We start from the raw sequence: 26484 nt of genomic DNA on the forward strand, positions 1-26484 counted from the left end.
AATGTAGTTAGTCTAAATGCTGAAAGCACTTTGCCTTTAGAACTAAACAGTATCCAGTGAAGTTCACTGCTTCAACTCTCTCAGCTGTTTGGATAATGTGAGACCAAAGCACTAATATAAACCCACAAGACTACAACGTGCTATGAGAAGCTTTATCAACAATCCCCCATCCCCACACACCCACCCACTCACCCACTCACACACTACTGTCCAGAAAACTCACTCACCTAGCAAATGCTTATTAAGCACTTACTACAAGCCAGGCAGAGGTGGATGCACTCGGAAGGAATGGCTAACACTGCTCATGTGAGGCAGGAAAGGCTTAACAGGTAAGGGGGTAAATGTGACTTGTGTCTGGAAGCGTTAGTGTACATCAGGTGTTCACCGGTTTGTATAGAGGCTAAACAAATGCCCTCGGTCCTCTCCACCTCCATAGGTTTAAATGGTCACACAAAACCCCGAGAACGAACAGAGAAGACATAGATTAACTCTTCACTGACCACTGACCACATGCCAGGCACTTTGAACACATTCCTCATCCTCTGTCACAACAGAGTAAATGCGGTCTTGGTAAATATCATTTCAAGACAAGGAAACTGATGCTCACTCAGGCTAAGTCATTTGTCCCAAGTCACACAGTTAATAAACAGTAGAGTTAGGATCTGACCTCAGGTCTGACTAAGAGCATGGAAGGCATGTGCAATAGTGTCTGAACTACTACACACAAATAAGTAAAACACACTTCATGTAAAAGTCATGGAATAATGAAAAATCGGTTCTCTGGTCTAAGAAATTCTCCTAAACATTACCTTCTTCTAAGAGTGAGAGAAAGTCAAAGAGAGACTGACTTAAATAATTCTACCCCAAAGCAATGGCAACCACCTTTCATTATATAGATAAATATTCCTTAGGATGTGTAGTTAGTATATATAAACCACCATGATAAAGGTATAACTCAAAATATTGCTTGAAGTAAATTCTATGGAGAATAAAATTTAGAACTCAATCTCTGGATACAATCTTAGTCTTTACCAGTCAACAAAAGCCCTATGAATCCCAGGCTATGGGCATCTATCATTTTAAAACATATCCACAGACCTCTTTTGGCTAGCTATTATAAGGTCCTTGAATCAGATATGCAGATGACACCACCCTTATGGCAGAAAGTGAAGAGGAACTCAAAAGCCTCTTGATCAAAGTGAAAGAGGAGAGTGAAAAAGTTGGCTTAAAGCTCAACATTCAGAAAACAAAGATTATGGCATCTGGTCCCATCACCTCATGGGAAATAGATGGGGAAACAGTGGAAACAGTGTCAGACTTTATTTTTGGGGGGCTCCAAAATCACTGCAGATGGTGACTGCAGCCATGAAATTAAAAGACGCTTACTCCTTGGAAGGAAAGTTATGACCAACCTAGATAGCATATTGAAAAGCAGAGACATTACTTTGCCAACAAAGGTCCGTCTAGTCAAGGCTATGGTTTTTCCAGTGGTCATGTATGGATGTGAGAGTTGGACTGTGAAGAAAGCTGAGTGCCGAAGAATTGATGCTTTTGAACTGTGGTGTTGGAGAAGACTCCTGAGAGTCCCTTGGACTGCAAGGAGATCCAACCAGTCCATTCTAAAGGAGACCAGCCCTGGGTGTTCTTTGGAAGGAATGATGCTAAAGCTGAAACTCCAGTACTTTGGCCACCTCATGCGAAGAGTTGACTCATTGGAAAAGACTCTGATGCTGGGAGGGATTGCAGGCAGGAGGAAAAGGGGACGACAGAGGATGAGATGGCTGGATGGCATCACTGATTCGATGGACGTGAGTTGAGTGAACTCCGGGAGTTGGTGATGGACAGGGAGGCCTGGCGTGCTGCAATTCATGGGGTCACAAAGAGTCGGACACGACTGAGTGACTGAACTGAACTGAATTGAATCTTCAAGGTCAAGTCTGTCTTTTACATGGTTGAGATCCTTTTCCTATACCCTTCCTGTCCATTTGTTCCTATCTAATCCCCAGCAGACTGGAAAGAAACAGTGAACTCAAGGCAGTATGTAATATTTACAGCAGCATCCCAGCCAACATAGTTTCAGTGACTGCCATTTCTCGCTGGTTTTCAAGTCCTTGGCTGTGCCCAAGTTTTAGATAATAGTGTGGGGGCTGAAGAAGGCTCGGGAGGCTTAAAGAACAAAGCCTGGCTTTGACTTCTGGTTCAACATCAAAGCTCTTGCATGAATTTATGGCAGCAAAGACAAAAAAGGGAGTGGGGCTTAGACCTCATGTTGAACACTGAAAAAATGTAGGTAAAGCACCCACAGGATGTCTTAAACATAGTGGACTCTAAATAAAGGAAGGTTACTTTACAGTTAACTTTTGTGTATTTTACAATATTCCCCAAGTGAAATCTTCTATTTCACTTAAACCAGTATCTATTTGAAAAAAAAAAAATTGTTTTTTAATACAATGTAGCAAGAAAAAGACAAACTGTCCCATGAAAAACTCAGCAAACAGATATAAGCAGAAATTCTCTGAAAAGCTTATTCAAATGGCCTAGTATCTACTGAATTATGTATCACTGGGTTATCTCCTGGCTTCCCTGGTGGCTCAGATGGTAAAGTGTCTGCCCGCAATGAGGGAGACCTGGGTTTGATCCCTGGGTCAGGAAGATCCCCTGGAAAAGGAAATGGCAACCCACTCCAGTACCCTTGCCTGAAAGACCCCAGGGACGGAGGAGCCTGGTAGGCTACAGTCCATGGGGTCGCAAAGAGTCAGACATGACTGAGCGACTCTCTCTCTTTCTCTCTCTCTGGGTCATTTCACTTTTTCAAAGCAATAAAGTATATAGTTAAGAAATTAACTAAACATATGGTTGAAAAATTCAACCAGTACAGTAACGTGGTGTCTCCAAACCTCCAAATTCCCTCCTCAGAGGCAACCATTATTATGAGGTTCTTGGGAATTTAATCCCATGGAAATATTTTATGCATAAGGTTGCGGATTCTTAAGAGAGGATGTATAAGTCGTCCTCTCTTAAAAGTGTCTATATATACTTACAGAAACAGATACTTACGGAAAACACTTACAGAAGTAGAGAAATAAGAAATTTTATTAAATGGCCAAACTTGTAGAAAAACAGCTCTCACAATGCCTCACACTGACAATTACATCAATATTTTCTCTCTGCCCTAGTCTTCGGTAAATGTGCCTGAACAGAAAGAACTATGAGTGGCTGCTTCAGTTTACTATCAAAATATCCATTTTAAAATATGTAAAGGTAAACAAGAACATCTGGGAGAAGAACATGAACATTAAATACAAGGAAAGAGTGATGCTAAACAAAGAACACATGTGAATGTCAGGGGGAAATTTCCATTCACTCAGCGAACAAACACCTACCAAACACAGACCATGTGCCTGGCGTGGTGTTGGGTGCCCTGGAGAGAGCAATCAACAAGGTAACCACCCTATATCTGCTCAAAGGATTCTTACAAATTTCCATTCTACACGGAAGTTTCTAAAAAGCCCTCATATGACGATGTGGCCTCGGCATTAGGTGAAAGCTTGTTTCTCCATCGAATGGCTCTAATTATTAGAATCATTCCAAAGAGAGAGCTGATTCAGCGCCTTCTAGAACAATTCGAGGCAATGACAACCATAAATCTGAATTGCTCTTTCACACACATTAACTCATTGACACCTCATAACCTCCTTATGGAGTGATTTTACTCTCTGTTTTATATGGTTGAGGAAATTGAGGTTCAGAGAGGTTAAGTGATGCCACTGAAGTCATGCCTCAGTGTTAGATGTAGAACTTGAACCCCGGTCCTCAACTCCAGAGCTGCAGAAGAGCCACCTGCTGGGGCCACACAGAGTCAACTCTCCCAGATTACAGTCCTTCAAAGACAGGAAGGACTACTGAAGGTGGCTGCTCAGTATCTCCCACTCTGCAAGTCTTTGCTTCATCAGAATAAATAATTGAGCCCCAAGTTCCTGCCTTCATGTACCCATGTTCCTTTTTTAAAGATGGACTCCAGAATAAAAATTTAAAAAAAAAAAAAAAAAAACAGTAATTACAATGACACGTTAACAAATTAAGACTATGATAATACTATTATTCCATGTGTACCACTTTGATCCTGGGTTGACTTTGTTAAAAAAAAACAAAACAAAACCTCAACAGGAACTGCTATTAAAGTAGACCTCTCCCTTCCTACATTAGTACCACTGAATTTTTCAATCTAATATTCAAAATTTAAGATTGTCAGATTTCATGTTTCTGAAATCTGGCATTCTATTTCATTCAGGAGGTGGAGGTCTTTCTGAATTTTAAAATGCCATCTAACAGGTAGCCTCCCCTATCTTCTATGATCCATAAATCCAAACCCTCTTTCTTACTATTTTTTCAAGAAGTTAAATGAAATAATAGCTAACATTTATTGAGCACTGTGTATGTCAGACATTATGCTAAGCAACTTACATGCCTCATTTCATTCAACCCTTGCAATAACTGTGTAGAAGACACTGTCATTCCTCTTTTGATGGAAGGAAAAAACTTAAAAAAAAAAAAAAAAAAAAAGAGCTCAAGAGAGGTAAAGAACCTTAAGCCAACATCATACAAATAACAAACTGCAAAGAGAAGACTCAAATCAGGGTTAAGTAACAGAGTCCATTTTCCTAACTACCTCAATAATCATCAACCTTTGGGCATAACCTATTTCCATGTCATAAGACTTTGTCTAATGTCTTCCTAAGATCTATGCACATTAGATTAGAAACCATCTCTACCGTACCAGAGCAGTCACTCTAGTCCAAAAAAAAAAACACAAAAAATCCACAGAGGAAGGAGGAGTGGAGAAAAACTAGAATGATCAAGAACAAAAACATCTAGTAAGTTCATAAAATGAGATGGCTACTCAAAATGAGGTTAATGAACAGCAACTACCTTAGACCAGCCTATCGCCATACTCACTTCAAATAAATTTAAACCAAGAAAAAATATACGAATGGGGTCAGCCTACTTTAAAATAGAAAGTTAATTAAGGAACACTTTAATTAAACAAAAATTAAGTTCACAAAAACTATAAATGTAAGTTTGAGGAGATAAGAAGTTATTAGATCATAAGACCTATGAAGACAGGAACTATATTCTCTCTCATTTACCTATCAAGTGTTGCTCTAAATGAGAAGTATTTTCTTCTGAGAAACATTTCTTCAAGAGTGGAAGGGCCACCATTACAGAAGGAGAGAACAACTATATTCCATAATCCTATCTGTTGGAGGATAAATTCTATGCTAATTACTTTCAGAAAATAAAATATATTTGATTTCATAAAACAAGGGCAAATCAATCTGTTAAACTTCAATCACTGACAGCTCCAAAAAATAAGTCTATCATAACTTACCATACACATTTTAATAACTGTACCAGCTAATCAGCATTTTTCCTTATGTCTGTAACTCCGAATAATGCAAGATCTTGAAAAGATGTCTCTGAGATTTTTATACCATGATTCCTATTTTTCTCACTACTTATCTCATCATTTCTAAGATTTCTTTTATTTCACTTCACTTTACCTGACTTAAATCAGTAGTGACTCTGAATACTGTCTCTGTCTTGCCTTCTTTAAAGGCCTCTTTATCAAAGAAAGAATCATCTATAAACACTTAAACTGACTAGAAGTGTCTTAGAGAACTCTGCTGGATGAAGTAGACTACTTCTGTAATAGGAATTATCACCCTAATATATCAGCTTCTGGATGACAGCAGTGAACTGCAAAGTAAGAAATAAAGAACTATTAATATTAAATGAGTAACTAACTGGTTCTAGAACACTGCAGTAGTATTTATAAAATGGGAGGGCCCAATCAATCACATCCCACACACAGGCACCCGGTCTCTGCACCGCAACAGAAATAAACATTATACAAGACCTAACCCCTGGAGTCATCTTGACTTCTCCCTTTAGCATCCTCCATACTGAACTTCCATATTGGGCTTCCCTGGTGGCTCAGCTGGTAAAGAATCTGCCTGCAATGCAAGAGACCCCAGGTTGATCCCTGGGTCAGGAAGATCCCCTGGAGAAGGGAATGGCAACCCACTCTTGTATTCTTGCCTGGAGAATTCCACGGACAGAGGAGCCTAGTGGGCTCCAGTCTGCGGGGTCACAAAGAGTTGCACACAATTGAGCGACTAACACACACACATTGAACTAGTTACCGAGTTCTATCAGCTCTGCCTGCTTAACTATTATCTCCTTCCTAATTACAGCTGCCTTAATTTCAATCTTTCCTGTTTCTTTCTCATATTAGCAGTTTGCTTCCTTAATGAAGTCCCTTTCCAATATCTTTTCTGCTCTAATCCTCCTTCTATGTTGTTATCAATTCTCCTTCTCAAGAGACGTTACTCTTATTTATCAAAAGCCTACCATAGTATTTGCACTTCTGGCCAAGGTAGAATCATGGGAACCACATTTATTATTCTGCTTAAGACACCCAAAAAATTCAAAGTGAAAATAAATGAAAAGCTGTTTGCAAGACAACAGACATATGCAAGAAGGAAGGAAGGACAGTGACTGGAAACACATAAGGTCCCATAATGGCCCATCTTACTATCATGAGGGAGTTTCCGGGCTGCAGGGCACACAATACCAATCAAAACAAGCAAACAAAAATTTTCAGCAGACTTTTTATAGATGTTGTACAGTTCTTCTGTGTATTCTTGCCACCTTTTCTTAATATCTTCTGATTCTGTTAGGTTCATATCATTTCTGTCCTTTATTGCGCCCATCTTTGCATGAAATGTCCCCTTGGTATCTCTAATTTTCATGAAGAGATCTCTGTCTTTCCCATTCTATTGTTTTCATCTATTTCTTTGCATTGATCACTGAGGAAGGCTTTCTTATCGCTCCTTGCTATTCTTTGGAACTCTGCATTCAGATGAGTATATCTTTCTTTTTCTCTTTCGTCTTCTTTTCTCAGCTATTTGTAAGGCCTCCTCAGACAACCATTTTTGCCTTTTTGCATTTCTTTTTCTTGGGGATGGCCTCCTAAACAATGTCACAAACCTCCGTCCACAGCTCTTCAGGTACTCTGTCTATCGGATCTAACCCTTGAATCTATTTGTCACTTCCACTGTATAATCATAATGGATTTAAGTCATACCTGAATAGTCTAGTGGTTTTCCCTACTTTCTTCAATTCAAGTCTGAATTTGGCAATAAGGAGGTTCATGATCTGAGCCACAGTCAGCTCCCAGTCTTGTTTTTCCTGACTGTATAAAGCTTTTCCATCTTTGGCCGCAAAAAATATAATCAATCTAATTTCAGTGTTGACCATCTGGTGATGTCCATATGCAGAATCTTCTCTTATGTCATTGGAAGAGGGTGTTTGCTATGACCAGTGCAATCTCTTGCCAAAACTCTGTTAGCCTTTCCCTTGCTCATTTGTATATAAAACTATAGAACTATACAAAAAAGAGCTTAATGAACCAGATAAGCACAATGGTGTGATCACTCACCTAGAGCCAGACATCCTGGAGTCCAAAGTCAAGAGTGCCTTAGGAAGCATCATTATGAACAAAGCTAGTGGAGGTGATGGAATTCCAGTTGAGCTATTTCAAGTCCTAAAAGATGATGCTGTGAAAATGCTGAACTCAGTATGCCAGCAAATTTGGAAAACTCAGCAGTGGCCAAGGACTGGAAAATAATACTGGAAAATCTGTATCAATAACCTCAGATATGCAGATTACACCACCCTAATGGCAGAAAGCGAAGAGAAACTGAAGAGCCTCTTGATGAAAGTTAAAGAAGATTGTGAAAAAGCTGGTTTAAAACTCAACAATCAAAAAAACTAAGATCCCGGCATCTGGTCCCATCACCTCATGGCAAATAGATGGGGAAAATAGATGGGGAAAAGGTCAGTTTTCATTCCAATCCCAAAGGCAATGCCAAAGAATGCTCAAACTACCTCACAATTGCACTCATCTCACACACCAGCAAAGTAATGCTCAAAATTCTCCAAGCAAGGCTTCAACAGTATGTGAAGTGAGAACTTCCAGATGTTCAAACTGGATTTAGAAAAGGCAGAGGAAACAGAGATCAAATGGCCAACATCCATTGATCATAGAAAAAGCAAGAGAGTCCCCCCAAAACATCTATTTCTGCTTTATTGACTATACCAAAGCCTTTGACTGTGTGGATCACGACAAACTGAGGAAAATTCTGAAAGAGGTGGGAACACCAGACCACCTGACCTGCCTCCTAAGAAATCTGTATGCAGGTCAAGAAGCAACATTTAGAACTGAACATGGAACAACGGACTGGTTCCAAATCAGGAAAGAAGTACATCAAGGCTGTATGTTGTCACCCTGCTTATTTAACTTATATGCAGAGTACATCATGCAAAATGCTGGGCTGGATGAAGCACAAGCTGGAATCAAGATTGCTGGGAGAAATATCAATAACCTCAGATATGCAGATTACACCACCCTTATGGCAGAAAGCGAAGAGGAACTGAAGAGCCTCTTGATGAAAGTTAAAGAAGATTGTGAAAAAGCTGGTTTAAAACTCAACATTCAAAAAACTAAGATCCTGGCATCCGGTCCCATGGCAAATAGATGGGGAAACAGTGGAAACAGTGACAGACTTTATTTTCTTGGGCTCCAAAATCAGTGCAGATGGTGAATGCAGCCATGAAATTAAAAGACGCTTGCTCATTGGAAGGAAGCTATGACCAACCTAGATAGCATATTCAAAAGCAGAGATATTACTTTCCTGACAAAGGTCCATCTAGTCAAAGCTATGGTTTTTCCAGTAGCCATGTATGGATGTGAGAGTTGGACTGTAAAGAAAGCTGAGTGCCAAAGAACTAATGCTTTGAACTGTGGTGTTGGAGAAGACTCTTGAGAGTCCCTTGGACTGCAAGGAGATCCAATCAGTTCATCCTCAAGGAAATCAGTCCTGAAAATTCATTGGAAGGACTGATGATGAAGCTGAAACTCCAATACTTTGGCCACCTGATGCGAAGAACTGACTCACTGGAAAAGACCCTGATGCTGGGAAAGATTGAAGACAGGAGGAGAAGGGGAAGACAGAGGATGAGATGGTTGGATGATATCACCGACTTGATGGACATGAGTTCGAGCATGCTCTGGGAGTTGGTGATGGACAGGGAGGCCTGGCACACTGCAGTCCATGGGGTCACACGACACGAGTCAGACACGACTGAGTGACTGCACTGAAATGACCTTTTGTAGAAACTGACAGACTGATTCTAAAATTCATGTGGAAATACAAAGGACCTAGAACAGCTGAAAGAACTGTGAAAATGACAAAGATGGAAGACTGACACTAGCCAACTTCAAGACTTGTAATAAATCCTTTGTAATCCGGGTTGCATGGTATTGGGATAAAGACAGGCCAAAAGAACAAAATAGAGTCAAGAAGTTAACAACACACAACATATATGCACAACTGATCTGACAAAAAAGCAAAGAGAAATGGAGAAAGGATAGTCATTTCAACAAGTGATGCTGGGACAACGATCTATCATATGCAAAAAGAAAAAAACAATAATCTTTGTTTTTGATCTATACCTCCTACATTGCACCATACACAAAAATTTAATCAGAATGGATTGCAGACTTAAATGTAAAACATAAAACCATAAACCTTCTAGAAAAAATTAGAAAATTTTTGTGAACTTGGGTTAGACAAAGATTTCTTGGATACAAAACCAAAAGCACAATCCATAAAGGAACAAATGGATAAGTTGGAGTCATCAAAATGAACAACTTTTGCCCCTGAAATACTGTTAGGAGTGCAGATAGAGAGAAGATATTCACAATCATATATCTGATAGAGAACTGTACTCAGAATACAAAAAGAACTCTCAAAACAAACAAAAACAGCCCCAAACAACTGGAAACAATATTTGAATAGACACTTCAGGAGAGGTAGGACATCCCTAATAGCTCAGTTAGTAAAGTATCTGCCTGTAATGCAGGAGACCCCGGTTCAATTCCTAGGTCGGGAAGATCCGCTGGAGAGGCAATAGGCTACCCACTCCAGTATTCTTGGGCTTCCCTTGTGGCTCAGCTGGTCAAGAATCCACTTGCAATGCAGAAGACCTAGGTTCGATCCCTGGATTGGGAAGATCCCCTGGAGAAGGGAAAGACTACCCACTCCAGTATTCTGGTTGGGATAATTCCATGGACTGAATTGTCCATGGGGTTGCAAAGAGTTGGACATGACTAAGCAACTTTCACTTTCATGAGAGATGCATGCCAAAAAAAAGCACATGAAAAGGTACTTGACAGTATTGGTCATCCAGGAAATGCAAATTAAAACACTGTTGATGGCACAGTGGCTAAGAATACACCTGCCAATGCAGAGGACACAGGGGTTTGATCTCTGGTCCAGGAAGATCCCACATCTTGGGCTTCCTTAGAGCAACTAAGCCCATGCGCCACAACTATTGAGTCCTCTTGCTGAAAGGCCTGAGAGTAACAAGTACTGAGAGCCCACGTGCCTAGAGCCCGTGCTCCACAAGAGAAGCCACCACAATGAGAAGTCCCCACTCTCTGCAACGAGAGAAAGCCTGAGCAAAGCAACGAAGACCCAGTGTACCCCAAAATAAATAAAGGTAAATATTCCCTTAATGTACTCCACACACGAACTCCTAATTTTCAGACAACTACATTACCAAAAAAGTACATTTAACCATATAATGTAAACCACATTTAATATAATTTAATTTTACCATAGTGACTCAGATGGGACTTCACAACATTTTAATGTCTCTCACTGTCATCATGGTTTTACTAGTAAAGTATGGAAACATGAATCAACAGAAATCTTTTATGTAACAGATACCAAAGAAACCAGCTTTTAGTCTATAATTACCTCACCAGAGTATGATTGCTTTTCATTATAAATCGTTTTCTTGAATTCGGTGTTCTCAGAGTGTGGTTGTCTGACAAGCAGCATCAGCAATTCCCCAGAAAACTTGCTAGAAACACAAACTCTCAGGTCCGACACCAGATAACTAGCTGAATTGGAAATGCTGAGGTGGGGACCAGCAATCTGTATTTTAACAAGTCCTCAGGCTTCCCTGGTGGCTCAGGGGTGAAGGTGGCTTCACTGGGTCATGAAGATCCCTTGGAGAAGGGCATGGCAACCCACTCCAGTATTCTTGCCTGCAGAATTCCATGGACAGAGCAGCCTGGCAGGTTACAGTCCATAGGGTCACAAAGTGTCGGACACAACTGAATCATTAACACTATACACAAAGGGCATTCTGAAGTCCGATAAACTTTGAGGGACATTGTTCTTATAAATCTCTTTTTGGCTGCACACAGCAGCATGTAGGATCTTAGGTCCCTGAACAGGGATTGAACCCACACCTCTGGCAGTGGAGGCGCAGAGTCTTAACCACTGGACCACCAGGGAAGTCCCAGAGGTGTACTGTTTAATATATGTTTTACAGTTAAAATGGTAAGTTGCTCTTCTCTGAGATACTTTCTGAATTCAAAGAATTTTCAGACAAAAAAGGATTACTTCAAATCTATGTTTTCAACAAATGCAGAACTCAGCCAGCTATTTTCCTATTTTTATACTCTTGAATTATTTTAGGCCTCTTTATTAGGCTAGAAAACCAGAACTGAATATAAGATCGCATAAATAATACCTTCCACAAGAGCCTTTGTTTTAAAACAAACTTTCTGGCTTAAGTATCCTAGTCATTTACTCAAATGTCTATTTTTGCAAATGTATCCAACGTTCCTTCCAAATTTACTAGATATGCTTCTCATTTCAGCCTTAAATTGTCTTCCCCCAGTGAACATCTATGTAACTTTTAATCAGGTTCAACTAAATGGAATGGATTTTAAAAACAATTCCAGTTACAATTTTTTTAACTGTTTCATAAAGATACTTAAGAAACAGAATGAAAGTAGAAATGGTCTTGAACTCAATCAGGACAACTGGGGCTCTTGGTAATTAGCTCAGAGACTTGGAGTTAACAACTTAATCTTCTGGGACTCAGTTCCCTTGTTGTAAGAGGGAATTGATGACCTTAAAGTTCATTTCAGGTCTAAAAGCCTATACATCTGTGATCTTACTCTTATGCTCCGTACTTTTACATTAATGGGACACTGTCATATTATTTTAAGTATCTTTTAACAGTTTAAAAAATTTTTTAGGATACATGCCTCTTCTCAGGGTTCAGGAATATCACTATAACACCGCTTCCTTGAGAGCTGAATATGAACAATAAAATATGAACATATGTAAACTTTTAGTTGTTGAAGCACCAAAATAGCAGTGTAACTTTAACAGTCTCTTCTTTCTTAGATGGGCTAATTTATCTCCGAAACTATAAAGATGCATGGCATGAACCCCCAAAAGCAAAGATTTCAAACATAATTAACAACATGGGCTCTGTGGGTAGAATGCCTGGGTTTGAACTGAACCTACCAGTAAAGAATTATTTGTCAAAGTTATTCAAACTTTCTAAACTTTAAGAGGATAATCATAGTATCTTCTTCACAGAAACTAAACGAGCTACTCTACTAAAAGCACTCATCATGGAATGGACACTCAATAAGCATTAGGCATTTTTCTAATATTATTTGCAAAACCAGCTTTCTGATCAAAAGGCACATGTGGGATTCACTTAGTAAACACAAGCGTACAGCTGCTTCCTTCAAGGCATCCCACTCTCACTACAAGGGGCAGAGGTTTTCAAACTTCAGGAGCAATCAGAACTACTTGGGCTGCTTTTCTAAAACACAGATTCCTGGGCTTGGCTTCTAGAACTCCAATTCTGCAATTTTAAATGAGCATCCCAGTTGTTTCTATGACAGGCTGCTGAGGACGGCAGTTTGAGAAACATTTCTGTAGGGGTTTCGAAGAGACAGAACCTTTCCCTTCAAGTCCTTACAACCCCCAAGCGTTTTTTCCACTTCAGAACTTACTGCAGCTACTGCCATGTTGCTCCTGTTGGCTGTGTACGCATACACCTATGTCCTTTTATGCAGATTTCATTTGCCGTCACTTCTAAGTTCCAATACCTATGTCCTGATTGAGTGATATAACATAACTCTTTACCTTGTATTTGATCCTAATACCCCTAAACCTAATCCTCTAAACCCCAACACCTCCAAACATGTGATGACTGAAGGCTCCTGATACATGGACTATTTCCTGACCTCTGACCACAGAAGATTCATTAACCCTGACTGCCGACCTACAAAACTAACCACGGTCTCATTCACCGTCTTGCTCTCAGAATAACACTTCCAACACTGCTGCTAGTAAACATGTCTTCAGTATAGTATACATTTTCAGAAAGAGAGTGGAATGTCAAAACCCATACAAATTTAACTCACAAAACCTTCATGTATACAAAACAACGTGAACCACAACACAGCAACAATCAGGGACCTGATGGATCCTGGGATGGAATGTGGATTATGACAGAGGAATTTACCTGCATCACAGATATCTGACATAAGCTCACTGAAGGAAGCTGGAGGGGAAAGGAGCTGACTTAAGCAACCCTGAGTGGTGTTTTGACTGAAAACTGTTAATACTAAAGACAAAAAGAACTGTACATAAACACTGTATGCTAGCTTATAATGTTGTCCATCATGGAGGTATGGGCTAACAATTCTGAAACTGCTTTACAAAATAAAGTATCTGGGTGGTGGACAGTGGGAACCAAGTCTCTTAATGTTGAAGAGGGAAGTTACAGATAAGCAAAGGAAGAAGACTACAATTTTAGCATGTGATACTAGATAAGAGTTCAAGACATCAGCATGAACACATGGATACTTCAATGCAGATACAGATGGACAGATACAGAAACAATGACAGCTATGTGTTCATATCTATTAGTATACATGCATACACTTCCTATCTCTGACTGCTGAAAGGGCCTAGAAGCAGTGACATTCTGGTGCATGCTAAGTCGCTTCAGTTGTGTCCGACTCTTTTGCGACCCCAGGGACTGTAGCCTACCAGGATCCTCTGTCCATCGGATTCTCCAGGCAAGGATACTGGAGTGGGTTGCCATGCCTCATCCAGGGGATCTTCCCAACCCAGGGATCAAACCCGAGTCTCCTGCACTGGCAGGCAGATTCTTTACCACTAGTGCCACCAACAAGCATACCTAGAACCCAGATCTTAGTTTCTAAATATCAGTTTCTGGTAAGTGGAACCAGAACGCCTTAGAGAAACAGATGAATTAGGAACTGGGACAGGGGAAATACAATTCTTTACAAAAGAATTCCCAATAGTGTATGTTGATATTTGTCCCTCTAAGAGGCGGAGCTTAACTCTCCTCACTTGTATGGGTAGATTTAATGACTTGTTTCCAAAGAACAGTATGTAGAGGGAGAAAAACGTAACTTCACAGTATATAAACCTGATAAACACTCCTGGGGCCAGGTGCCAAGAATCCATATCACAGCAAATCATGCTGATGGCGGGCACCCCCTCGTTTCATGTGATGAGAAGGGCTCCTGACTTTCATGGTCTTCTTGCCAAAACCACATCATCTCACTCTAACTACGACAAACCCAAATTCAGGGACATTCTACAGAATATCTAACCAGGATTCCTCAAAGTTGTCAAGGTTATAAAAACCAAGGGAAAAAAAATGGGGAAAAAAAGAAACAGACTAAGATGCAACAAGAGATGGTGACTAAATTCAATGTGACAGCCAGGGCTGGATCCTGGACAACATCTTGAAAAAAGACATTAGTGAAATCTGAAAAGTCTGGCGTGCACCATTTGGTTTAGTCAATAGTAAAGCACCAATGTTGTTTTTAGTTCTGACAAACGTACCATGGGAATGCAAGATCTCAACAAGTAGGGGATCTGCGTGAGCGTATATGGAAACTCTTCTGAGTTTTCTACAACTTTCTGTAAAACCAATATTATTCCAAAATAAAAAGTTTATTTAAAAGAGAGAGACAGCACAGAATAACCAAATGAGGAGAAATGGAGACTGCAAAAAGAGATGAAGCTGCATTTAGAAAAGTCTACATGATTTAAAAAAAATAATTCTTAACTGCTATTTGCTGTAAAGAATTTTACTTGCATGTAAGTAAGGCACTAGCCAGATAACATTATTACTACAACTTATTTTCTTGGTATTCAGAACACCTACAAAACACACACACACACGAAATCTTTTCTCAACACCATCTTCAAATTGAAAAGATTAAATGGACTTGGATGCAGTGTGGCAGACAAACTGAAGCAGGAAATCAAGAAGTACACCTGTTAACTAGTTCAACTATCTTAGACAAGTTATTTCGTCTTTCTGGGCCTCAGTTTCCTGATTTGTAATAGAAGGAGGTTTAAAAAGATGCTTTAGGATCCTTTCTGGGTGAAGACAGAACCACCTCCCTGAAACCAGATCCTGCTAGATGTGCTCCTATCCCCCGGCAGCCCCTCCTCTATCTCATCTGCCTGTAGCTTCACCCAGAACCCAGGATGCTGGCCCAGACCCTCTGCTCATTTCACATATTCTAAGTAACAAATACACATTGCATGGTTTCAATTCCCTTGGGCAGGCTATTCCCAAATACTTACCTTTTTGACACTGAACTCAAAGACCAACTGCTTAGTGGTCATCTCCACTTGAAGACATGTCTAAAGCTGAATTCATTTCCCCTCAAAACACTAGTCCTTGAGTTCCCATTTGTGGTAGGCAGAATAAAAGCACCCCAAAGGTTCCATTTCCTAATCCACAGAACCTGTGAGTATGTACGTTACACGGAGAGAGAGAATTAAGGTTGCTAATCAACTGACCTTGAGAAGGGGAAATAAATTATCCTGGGTTACTCTGGGTACACTTATTAACAATACAATCACGAGGGCCTCTATTAGTGAAGGAGAGCACGGGGGTCAATGTCACAGTGATGCAGGATGAGAAAGACCAGACTGGCCACCGCTACGCTGGAAGACGGAAGAAATGTGAGCAGCCTCCAGGAGCTGAGAAAGGCAAGAGAACAACTCTCCCCCCAGAGGCTCCACCAAGGAACACAGCCCATCTGACATGGAGATTTTAGCCCAGGGAGACCCACTTCAGACCTCTGACCTCCAGCTCTGTCAGAGAATAAGATTGTGCTGTTTTAAGCCACTAAGTCTCTGGTAAGCTGTTCCACAGAAACAGCAAAATAATACACCAGGCTCTTAACGGGGAATGCTTCAGTCAGAAACGAGTATCAGTGCTGACTTCTTCCTTTTCCCTCAATTTCCACATTCAGTAGATCACTAAGTGTCCTCAATTATCCCGCCTTTGTCTCTTATGAATCTGTCTACTTCTCACCAACCTCACACCACCTTTCTCATCTAAGTCACTACTACCTAATGCCTGGGACCGAACAGCCTCCTGACTGGTTGGTCTACCTTCAGCTCATTCCTAGGAAACCACTTCCCACATTCTAGCCAGAGAATTAGAGCAAATACCAATTATAATACTCAACGCCTCTAATAAACGTATGAATACCTATCCTAGCTCTTAAAACTTCACTTCTTTTCTAGATCCAGAGTTAAAATGCAGTCTTAATGAAAAAGAGAAGTTAAATCAGTCACCTCTTAAACACTGACAGGAAATTCAAATTTTGGCAAGTATACTTTCTAAAAGGTTCTTGAGAAATCCATTCCCATGGTGCTCATTGGTTGGGACCAATTAAATCCATTAAATAAACACAGAACAAAAGTTTATTAAAATCCCTGTTCATAAGGCAGTCATCTGCTTCACTTGTGCTCTAACTGTATTAAAATGTGAAGGATTTTGCTTATGTTTTGCGAAGTTCCCCAACTGGTGAGAACAGTAAGGATGAGAAGCAAAAACAAGATCACTGGAGTGAAAATGCAAATATTAATATCATTAAATAACTGGATGAATGGGAAATTACAGTAACATGCCATTAGTTAATCAAAAGGGAAAAGAATAAAGAAGAGAAACTGTTTCACAGTCAATCATCTGAAACAACTCTTGGACTCGCATGATAATCTCTAAGTTCACCTGGATCTATGAGAAGGCTTCTAGGTATTATTAGGGATTTGATATATGAATTTAGTAGGGTTCATTACTAAACTATTATTGGTATTTTCCTTCCCAATTATTAACTATCTAAACACAAGTGCATAGTACACCTTGGAAAAATAAGGCAGATACAGGGAAATTCTTTGAAATTCAACAAACTCCAAAATAATCCAAGGACTCTGGAAGGCTCCATTGTAAGAGAGTAGACTAACAAGAAGTGCATCTTCTGTGTAACATACCACATAATCCTTTTTTGCAACCAGTTTAAATATCTATTTTAGTCTGTCCCAAAGGCACCCTGATCCTCTGTGCTTGAAATTAAATCCCATACTAATTTTTCTGAAACTAGAACACGCTTCTGCTTCAGAAACCATCATAGATGTCATTTTGTTCCTACTGAGAAGATAATGCTCACCTCCATCCGTTTCCCCCACATACACTTGGCCATCACAACACATTTTCTGTGTAATTCTCCATTCCAATGGGAAGGTATATACTTTACAGTTATTTATCCACTAATTCTCTTTATTATCAAGGTAAGTGTTTACAGGCTGACAAGCCAAGGTGAAAAGTACATCCAGCATGACAAAGTGCATAAACTGTTTCAAACTAGGAACAACTGTGAAAAGGAGATATTGGCCATATTTTACCCACAAAGAAAAAGGAGCTCAAAGAACTGAAGTAACTGATTTAAAGGAACACAGATAGTAGATAACAGAACTTGCATTTTAACTCAGGGCTATTTGTACAATATTAAATTTGTACAGTATTTACTTTATACAATACTAATTCTCAACCAAGAGCTCCAAAGGATCATTCCCCTCTGCAAAGGGCCCAAATAACTATTAACTTTTTTTTTTTTTTTACCTCCAGTGGTCAAAAAGTAATTGACCTGAAACTAACAACGATTTTTCAATTAAAAAAAAAAAATCTAATGAAAACAGCTCTGTGGACTCTTTGGAGACTGAATAAAAACTATAACTGACAGTAAAACAACCAAACAAATAAATGAGAGGATGTGTTCAAAAATTTGGGAAAAAAGGTAACTGACCAATAAAATGTGAGTGCTTTGTGCCAAGTATTGTGAAGGGCATTTTATACATGTTATTCAATTCTCACATCAACCCTAAATAAGGTAGGAATAAAGGAGCTGTTTGTGGGCCCACAATCAAATACTCATTAGATATGAGGACAATATTATCCCCTATTTTACAGATGAAGAAGCCAAAACCTCAAGTCTCCATGCTATTAACTTTCAGACCTGGTTCTTAAAAGTCCTAAATTATTCTACCTAGCCAACCAAAGTATTTTGCTGCCCTATCGGGCAAAAAGGAAAAGAAGGAAGGAAAGTGCCAGTAACCAAGGCCTTACTACTGCAGGATGAAATGTGCCAGGTCATCTTGATGTAACGGTACTGAAGCTCTAACACATGGTGCTAAAAATCTGAGAAGCGCCAAACTGCAGCTAGCCTTCAAGGTGGACTACTCGCACCTCCCTGGATCTGTCAGGTGTCGGGAAGCAATTCTTCTTATGCCTCACACAGCTCTGCACAATGTGCGGAAGCATGATCTGCCCTTTTGTCCCAGACTATCTCTCAAGGATGTTTGTATAATGAACAAAGCTTTGGAAGACTAAGACAGAGCAAGAGTCTCACTCCAGAGCAAAAGTCAGGCAGGCTTACTGCCTATTCAAAACATCTGAGTTCCCCAAGCTTAAGGTTCCTCAACTCCAACACAAGCCCACTGCAGTATCTCCCTGGAGCTCTTCCCTATCAACCCTGAAAGGACTCAGATTGGGAGTGAACCTACAGGAGGTAGGCAGAATCACAAGGCTTGATGTACCACGGGAAAGGCCTTTGTCTCAGACTCAGGAGTCTCCTGCCCTCTGCCAGCATCCATCCACTCGTGCAGGCTAACTGGATAGCATCCACTTAAGGTAAAACCCCAGACCCTCCACAGACCTTGACACCAAACTCTTTGGACCACCTCTCACCTTTGCTTTCCTCAGAGATACCCTCTCCCACTCTACAGAAGCCACTATTCATCTTTTGGTCAGCATCTTCTACATGAAATTCCTCCTCAAGGCCCTCAGCTAGAATGTACTAACCCCACAATGCCCCCACTGTTTACTATACATAGTGTACTCTCACAGCGCTTTTAAAGTTTTATTCTACTTGTTTATGTGCTGTGCCAGTTAATCAATTTATTGCCTCTCCCAGCTCAAAGCTTATCTTTTTATACATGCTCTGTGGTAATGAATGAAATGGCTTTAAGCATTTCTCCTTACAGTGAGCAGAATGTTAAACTTTCTCAACGGGGGTAGTGCTGGAGGACACTGCAAGAGGAAGGGAGCTCTGCAGAGAACATCACATTTAATGATGAAAGACTGAATGTTTCTGTCCTAAGATAAGGAACACAATAAGGATGCCTGTTGTGCTTCCCAAATGGCTCAGTCGTAAAGCATCCACATACCAATGCAGGAGATGCGGGTTCAAGCCCTGGGTCAGGAAGATCCCCTGGAGAAGGAAATAGCAACCCACTCTAGTATTCTTGCCTGGAAAATTCCAGGGACAGAGAGAGGAGCCTGAGAAGCTAGAGTCCATGGGGTTGCCTAAACAACAAGGATGCCTGTTCCTGCCACTTCTATTCAACACTGCATTTACCACAGGTTCTAGCTTCGAGCAAGAAAAAGAAATACAAGGACTGGAAAGGAAGACATAAAACTATCTCTATTCACAGATGACATGAATGATCTTGCATAAAGAAAATCCTACCACATCCATTAAAAATACACACATATACACACAATATACATATATATATATAGACTAATAAGTGAGTTCAGCAAGGTTGCGGGATACAAGATCAACAAATAAAAATAAATTGTATTTTCATAATTTGCAATGAACAATTTGAAAATGAAATTAAGAAAATAATTCCATTTACAATAGCACCAAAAAGAATAAGACGCTTTAGAATAAATTAACAAAAGAAGTGTAAGACTAATACTCTGAGAACACTGTTGACAGAAATTAAATAAGATCTAAATAAATGCAATCCCATCAGAATCCCAGCTGTCTTCTTTGTAGAAACTGATAGACTGATCCTTAAATTCAACTGGAATTACAAGAGACCCCAAAGACCCAAAACAATTTTGAAGAAGAAGAGCAAAGTTGGAGGACTATACTTTCCAACTTCAACTCTTACTACAAAGCTACAAGACGCTGCAGTACAGGCACAAGGACAGGACTACAGAATTCTATCAATGGAACAGAATTAATTGAGAGACCAAAAATAATCATGTATGCCAATGGTCAACTGAATTTCAACAGAGGAACGAAGACTATTCATTGGAGAAGGAATGGTGCTGTAACAACTGGACAGTTACATGCGAAAGAATGAAACTGGACCACTAACTCAAACCACATACAAAATTCATTCAGAATTTAATAGAGTAGCTAGAGCTATAAAACTCCTGGGGAAAAACTAGGTATAAATTTGCAAGACCTTCAATTTGGCAATGAATTCTTAGGTATGACACCAAAACCACAGGCAACAAAAGAAAAAACAGATAATTGCACTTCATCAAATAAACTTCTATGCTTCAAAGACTACTATCAAGAAAGTAAAAAGACAACGTGCAGAATGGGAAAAAAATTACACATCATTTATTTGATAATGGACTGATACCTAGAAAACATAAAGAATTCTTATAACTCAGAAACAAATAACTCAATACAAAAATGGGCAATGGATGTGAGTAGACAGTTCTCCAAAGAAGATGCACAAATGTCCAGGAAGAACATGAAAAGAAGTTTCGTATCACTGCTCATCAGGGAAATGCAAATCAAATGTGCAAAACAGCATTTCTTAATAATATACAAATAACAATTTATTAATAACCACAATGTGATGTCTATCAGTGCACATAGAAAATGTATACCCAAAGAGTGGAATACTATTTAGCCATAAAAAATAGGGCAATTAACTGGGAGGGGGTTAAAAGAAAGCTAGGTTAGTTATCCTAAGTAAAATCCCATCAAGAGCAATAATGAAACAGCAGTGAGATCATTTTTTAATCAATCTCATTATGGCCCAGATGCTGCTAGAATCAGGGGAAGAGCAGATCCACATGGTAATGAAGCCTCTCAACTTCAGTCTAGGCTTAAGTGCCAACTCAAAAATGCCTTTAGAGAAATTCATGCAAGGAATGCCTCTTGCGAGCTGGTCACGTGCAAAAGTGAAGCAAGAAGCACATCTGTTTGGAACTTGCCCCAAGGGCCTCCAGTTCTTCTCCAAATTGGGTTCATAACTCCCACCCACAGAGAGAAAGCCAGTGCCTGGAGCAGCACCCAGGGAGAAGCAAATTAGCATTTCCAAGGTCAATTGCTGACAGGCCTAATGGTTTACAGCAACCAGAATATTCTGGCTGCTGAAGTTAAGAGGCTTAGCCTCTCGAGCTTGCTCAACACCAGCAAGAAACTAATTTAACACATCAACTACAAATACGAAAATATTGTAGGTGTGGAGTCAAATCAGCATGTGACATTTCAAACAAACAAATATTAATAGGATCTGCAGAAGTAAGTGATTTTAAGCTAGTTAAACAATTTTGGGAAAAACCTAAAATACCAATCTCACCAGTGGTAGAGGACTGGTAAGAATTAAAAAAAAAACGAGAAAGAAAGAAAAAAAAAATCAACAGATAATATATTATCCTATTTTACCAACTGGTTTAACGTGAATATTCACCAAAACCACTTTAAAAAATCTCAAAACTAACTGATTTAACTACCATTAAAATTTTCTGCCCTCCTCTGAGAGTCAGTGGAAACTAAAATGCCCTCTGTACTTGCTGCTATTACAACTGCCATTTCTAACATGGAACTATTAAGCATCTGAAACATTGCTAGTCCAGACTAAGAAAAGAATGTGGGTACAAAAATAACTCAATTGTCATATTGATTATACGTTGAGATAATATTTTAGACAACATTAGATTAAATAAAATATTACTAAATTATTGCCTCCTCTTTTTTCTTACTTCTTGTAATGAGGATACTAGAAAATTTTTAATTAAACATGTGGCTCACATATTTTTACTGGACAGTGCTGCTACATATAAATAATACTTTACATTTATGTAGCACACACATACGTAATTTCAGGTGTAGAGAAACAGGGAGAAATGGATCTGGATAATAAATATTTTCTGTAGAATAATCAAATTGGTTTCATCTTTTAATCACCAATCTAATAAAACCTCCTTTCTGCTTACTGAGAGACAAACTTTTATGTCCTTTAAAAAGGACCTGATATTTCAAAAATGATTCTAAAGTCTGTTCTACTTCTGCTATGAACTGTCTCCTTTTCCTAAAATTAAAATAGTCTTAATTCTTTTCAGTGATCAAAGATACATGATAAAGTGCCAATCTAATTTTAAAATCTGATCAAGTGACTCCATTTCGGTTTTTTCTGTGGTAGTCATTTTCATACCCGTTAGGTCTTTGCTTCAAAGATTTTTTAAAAAGTAGAATCAACACAAAGATTGTTCTCCAGCGTCTAGAAAAACCCAGGCAGTATTGAGGTACTATACAAACTCTGTTTTAAAAACTAAAATATGACTCATTCACTATTTCAAAAAGTAACATCCCAATGTGGATGGGAGAGCTTAGCAAACAGGAGAGCACAGCAAGCAATCATTTCCACACATTCCATCATGTGCAGAAACCATGCCAACTCTCAGGTTGTTAGAGTCAGGGGAAGAAAGAGAATCTGGAGGTGTTGGAATGGCTGGCAATTTATGGAGTGAGAGTGCAGAGTAACACGAGGTGAGGTGAGGCCAACGACAGCCCAGACTTTCCTCTCTGTGGGCCTTAAAAAGGAAACAGCCCGGCTTTCTGACTAAGGAAGGCAGCAGGAAAGGAAAACACGCTTCACACTTTCTAACGTCCCCAAACTGTCCCCACCACAGCTGGCCCACCGATAGAGTTATACCTACTGTTCATATTTGTGTGAACAGTACACATAAATCTTTTAAAAGTGGTTTTTAAATGTTATCGACAACAACAAGATTCACTAAGGTAGAATGGTAAGTAATAAATATGAGATGTACATTTCTATTTTGTGACAGGGCCCGCATCTATCTCTGGTAAATGAACTGAGTAACCTGGATAGATAGAAATAAAGCCAGTGGAAAGGACAGGTATTTAGTCCTCATTCCTTCCTGGAAGAGGTGACCTTAACCTTAATAGCCCTACCTTTCTGTTGTTCTGATAGAATCAACACGTTTTTTGTATCCTTAGATATACAGAATAACTCAGGTTCCAAGTTATGAAATTTCAGTAACTTAGCGATTATACCTTTTAAACAATCTTGAACCTGCAGTTAACGCACACAGTAAGGGCGCAACAGCTACTGATTGACAAGTGTTCTGGTGCCACCTAGTGGTGTATGCTTCCCGCCAAAGGGGAAACAGTGATTAGACCAGGGTTCTTGGCCCACGGAGGAGCAACATCAGCTTGACCCAGACCTATTGAAACTTTAGAACTAGGGCCCAGGAATCTGTTTTAACAAGCCCTCTAAGTTAATTCCTCTCATGTTTGAGCACTACTGGATTAATCAGTACCGACACAAAAATTAACTGCAAAGTCTTAAAAAATTAGGTTCAACAATGAACAAAAGTGCTCAATTTCTAATTTTGGAAAGCAATTTAGTTTTCTGCATTTTGAATCCAAATATCTGTATTTAAGGAACTGCGTTAAAAGCCATTTACTAACACATTAATATACATCCAACATTTGAAAGTCCCAGGCTCCGAAAATATCCCAAGTGCACCCTGAGGTCTGTGCCCCGAGGAAATCCAGTTCAAAGGAAAGGCCAAACACAAAACAAAACAAAAATACAATGAAAGTGAAAGTTGCTCAGTCGTGTCCGACTCTTTGCGACCCTATGGACTATATAGTACATGGAATTCTCCAGGCCAGAATCCTGGAATGGGTAGCAGCTGTTCCCTTTTCAAGGGAATCTTCCCAAACCCAGAGATCGAACCAATATCTCCCACACTGCGGGTGGATTCTTTACCGGCTGAGCCACCAAGAATACCGGAGAGGGTAACCTATTCCTCCTCCATCATATCTTCCCGACCCATGAATCAAATCGAGGTCTCCTGCATTTCAGGTGGATTCTTTACCAGATGAGCTACCAAGGAAGCCAAGCCCAAGAAAGTGAAAGTGTTAGTTGCTCAGGCTCTTTGCAATCTCATGGACTGTAGCCCACCAGGCTCCTTAGTCCATGGAATTCAGTTGCAATTCCCTCCTCCAGGGGATCTTCCCAATCCAGGGATCAAACCCAGATCTCCTGTATTGCAGACAGGTTCTTCACCACATGAGCCACCTTAAGAAAAAGCATTAATTGTTATCAGGATATCAGGTTATGGCCTCTCAAGGGGGCCCACCTGAAAAAGGGGAACACATGAAAAGCCAAGGTGGTAGAACACTGGTGATTTTTAAATAAAGAGTCACCAAAGAGCTTCCCAAGTGGCACAGTGGTAAAGAACCCACCTGCCAATGCAGGAGATGCACGAGACACGGATTCCATCTCTGGGTTGGGAAGATCCCTTGGAGAAGGGAATGGCAACCTGCTCCAGTATTACTGCCTGGAAAATTCCATGAACAGAGGAGCCTGGGCTGCTACAGTCTGTGGGGTTGTAAAGAGTCGGACATGACTGAGTGACGGAGAGCACACTGATGATAACACCCCCTAATGATAGCAGACATTGCAAAAAAGGCCCACTGTTTATATCTGCTCCTAATAAAGTAATCAAGAGAAAAGCAGGTCTGATGAAGCCTTGCTGAACTGTTTATTTTCTATGTAGGTCTTAGAGGAGAACTTGGTTACTTTAAATAACTTAAGACAACTGGGATTCATTAAGAGGAGTTCCACAATGCATCTAGTTGTTTGCATTCCCTTAAATTCAGCTTGCTATTATGCTCTTCTTGGCGGGGGGGTGGGGGGGGGACTAATTTTTAATAAGTATCTGTTTATTTATAATTTAAAAGTTATATGCTTGAAATAAAAAAACTGGATCAAGAGATACATGCCAATATGACTACTGGTTCACAGAGTCACAATTAAGTATATATACCATCCTTTACTCCATGGCTTAGATGACAAACCTATCACTTAAAAGAAAAAACCTCTTTAAAGGCTAACCATACAAAACCAAGCCTCAAATATGACAGGTAACATAACAGACATTAATATCAATGGCATATAATATAAAGGAACTGCAATAAGAGATAGAGAAAATATACCCCCAAAATGCCTCTGACATCACTAACAGCTGGTAAGAATTACTGCCATCCACTGAGGGTCATCAGAAAGAGAAAGTGGCACCAGAAAATCTAGGTCAAGGGGCTGAAATCAGGCCAAATTGGCTTTAAATTCAAATCCCCTAGCTGTCACTTAGGTGTGTGCCCTGTGCTAAGTTATTTCAACTCAGTGAGCCTCATTTCCCCGTCTATAGAGTGAGGATAAGACTACCCCGTTCAGTGATTTTCACCACCCTGCCTGTCTGTGTGCCTTCTCAGTCATGTCCAACTCTTTACATCCCTATAGACTGTAGCCTGCCAGGCTCCTCTGTCTATGGGACTTCCCAGGCAAGAATACTAGAGAGAGTTGTCGTTTCCTTCTCCAGGAGATCTTCCAGACCCAGGGATCGAACCAGCGTCTCCTCCATTGGCAGGCCAGGTTCTTTACCACTGCACCATGTGGGATTTTCACTGCATGCACATTTAATAGTATCGGCCCACAGTCAGCTCTCCCAGCTCGCTTTTCTTCACCCGCTACAACTCTTACATCAGGAGGTGAGGCATGTTCCCAGATCAAGACTAAACAATACAATAACGGTGGTGATACATTTAATAGTATCTCATATGTATCTCCAGGACACCAGGCAACAGTACAGGGAACTTTAACAGCTGAGGAAAAGGCTTACATACAGGACAGACAGATAACAAATAAAGTGACTACACCAGTGACAGAAGTATGCTTCCCCCTGAGTTTGCTCAGGTTCATGTCCACTGAGTCAGTGATACTATCTAACCATCTCATCCTCTGCTGTGCTCTTTTTCTTTTACCTTCGATCTTTCCCAGCATCAGGATCTTTTTCAATGAGTCGGTTCTTCGCATCTGTTGACCAAAGTCTTGATGCTTCAGCTTCAGTCGTTCCAATGAATATCCAGGGTTGATTTCCTTTAGCATTGGCTGGTTTGATCTCCTCGCAGTCCAAGGGACTCTCAAGAGTCTTCTGCAGCACCACAGTTCAAAAGCATCAGTTCTTCAGTGCTCAGCCTTCTTTATGGTCCAACTCTCACACCCATACATGAAAAACGCTACTGGAAAAACCATAGCCTTTGACTCTACAGGCCTTTGTTGG

The 26484-nt window shown here is 39.9% G+C and overlaps 1 protein-coding gene across 2 annotated transcripts in view; it reads right to left on the bottom strand.

The window, feature by feature from the left end:
- NSMCE2 (non-SMC element 2, MMS21 homolog (S. cerevisiae)) overlaps positions 1-26484 on the bottom strand; it is a 238495-nt gene that overhangs the window by 199183 nt on the left and 12828 nt on the right. Inside the window, exon 1 of one of the 2 annotated variants that reach the window (XM_010838889.1) lies at positions 15585-19505. The exons of the other annotated variant lie outside the window; for it this stretch is intronic. The gene's annotated coding sequence lies outside the window, so the exon portion shown is untranslated. Of the gene's footprint in view, positions 1-15584; positions 19506-26484 lie in introns of those variants that run through there. 2 annotated transcript variants of the gene reach the window in all.

The sequence above is a fragment of the Bison bison genome, unplaced genomic scaffold (genome assembly GCF_000754665.1).
Source record: "Bison bison bison isolate TAMUID 2011002044 unplaced genomic scaffold, Bison_UMD1.0 scf7180017864108, whole genome shotgun sequence".
Taxonomy (NCBI): domain Eukaryota; kingdom Metazoa; phylum Chordata; class Mammalia; order Artiodactyla; family Bovidae; genus Bison; species Bison bison.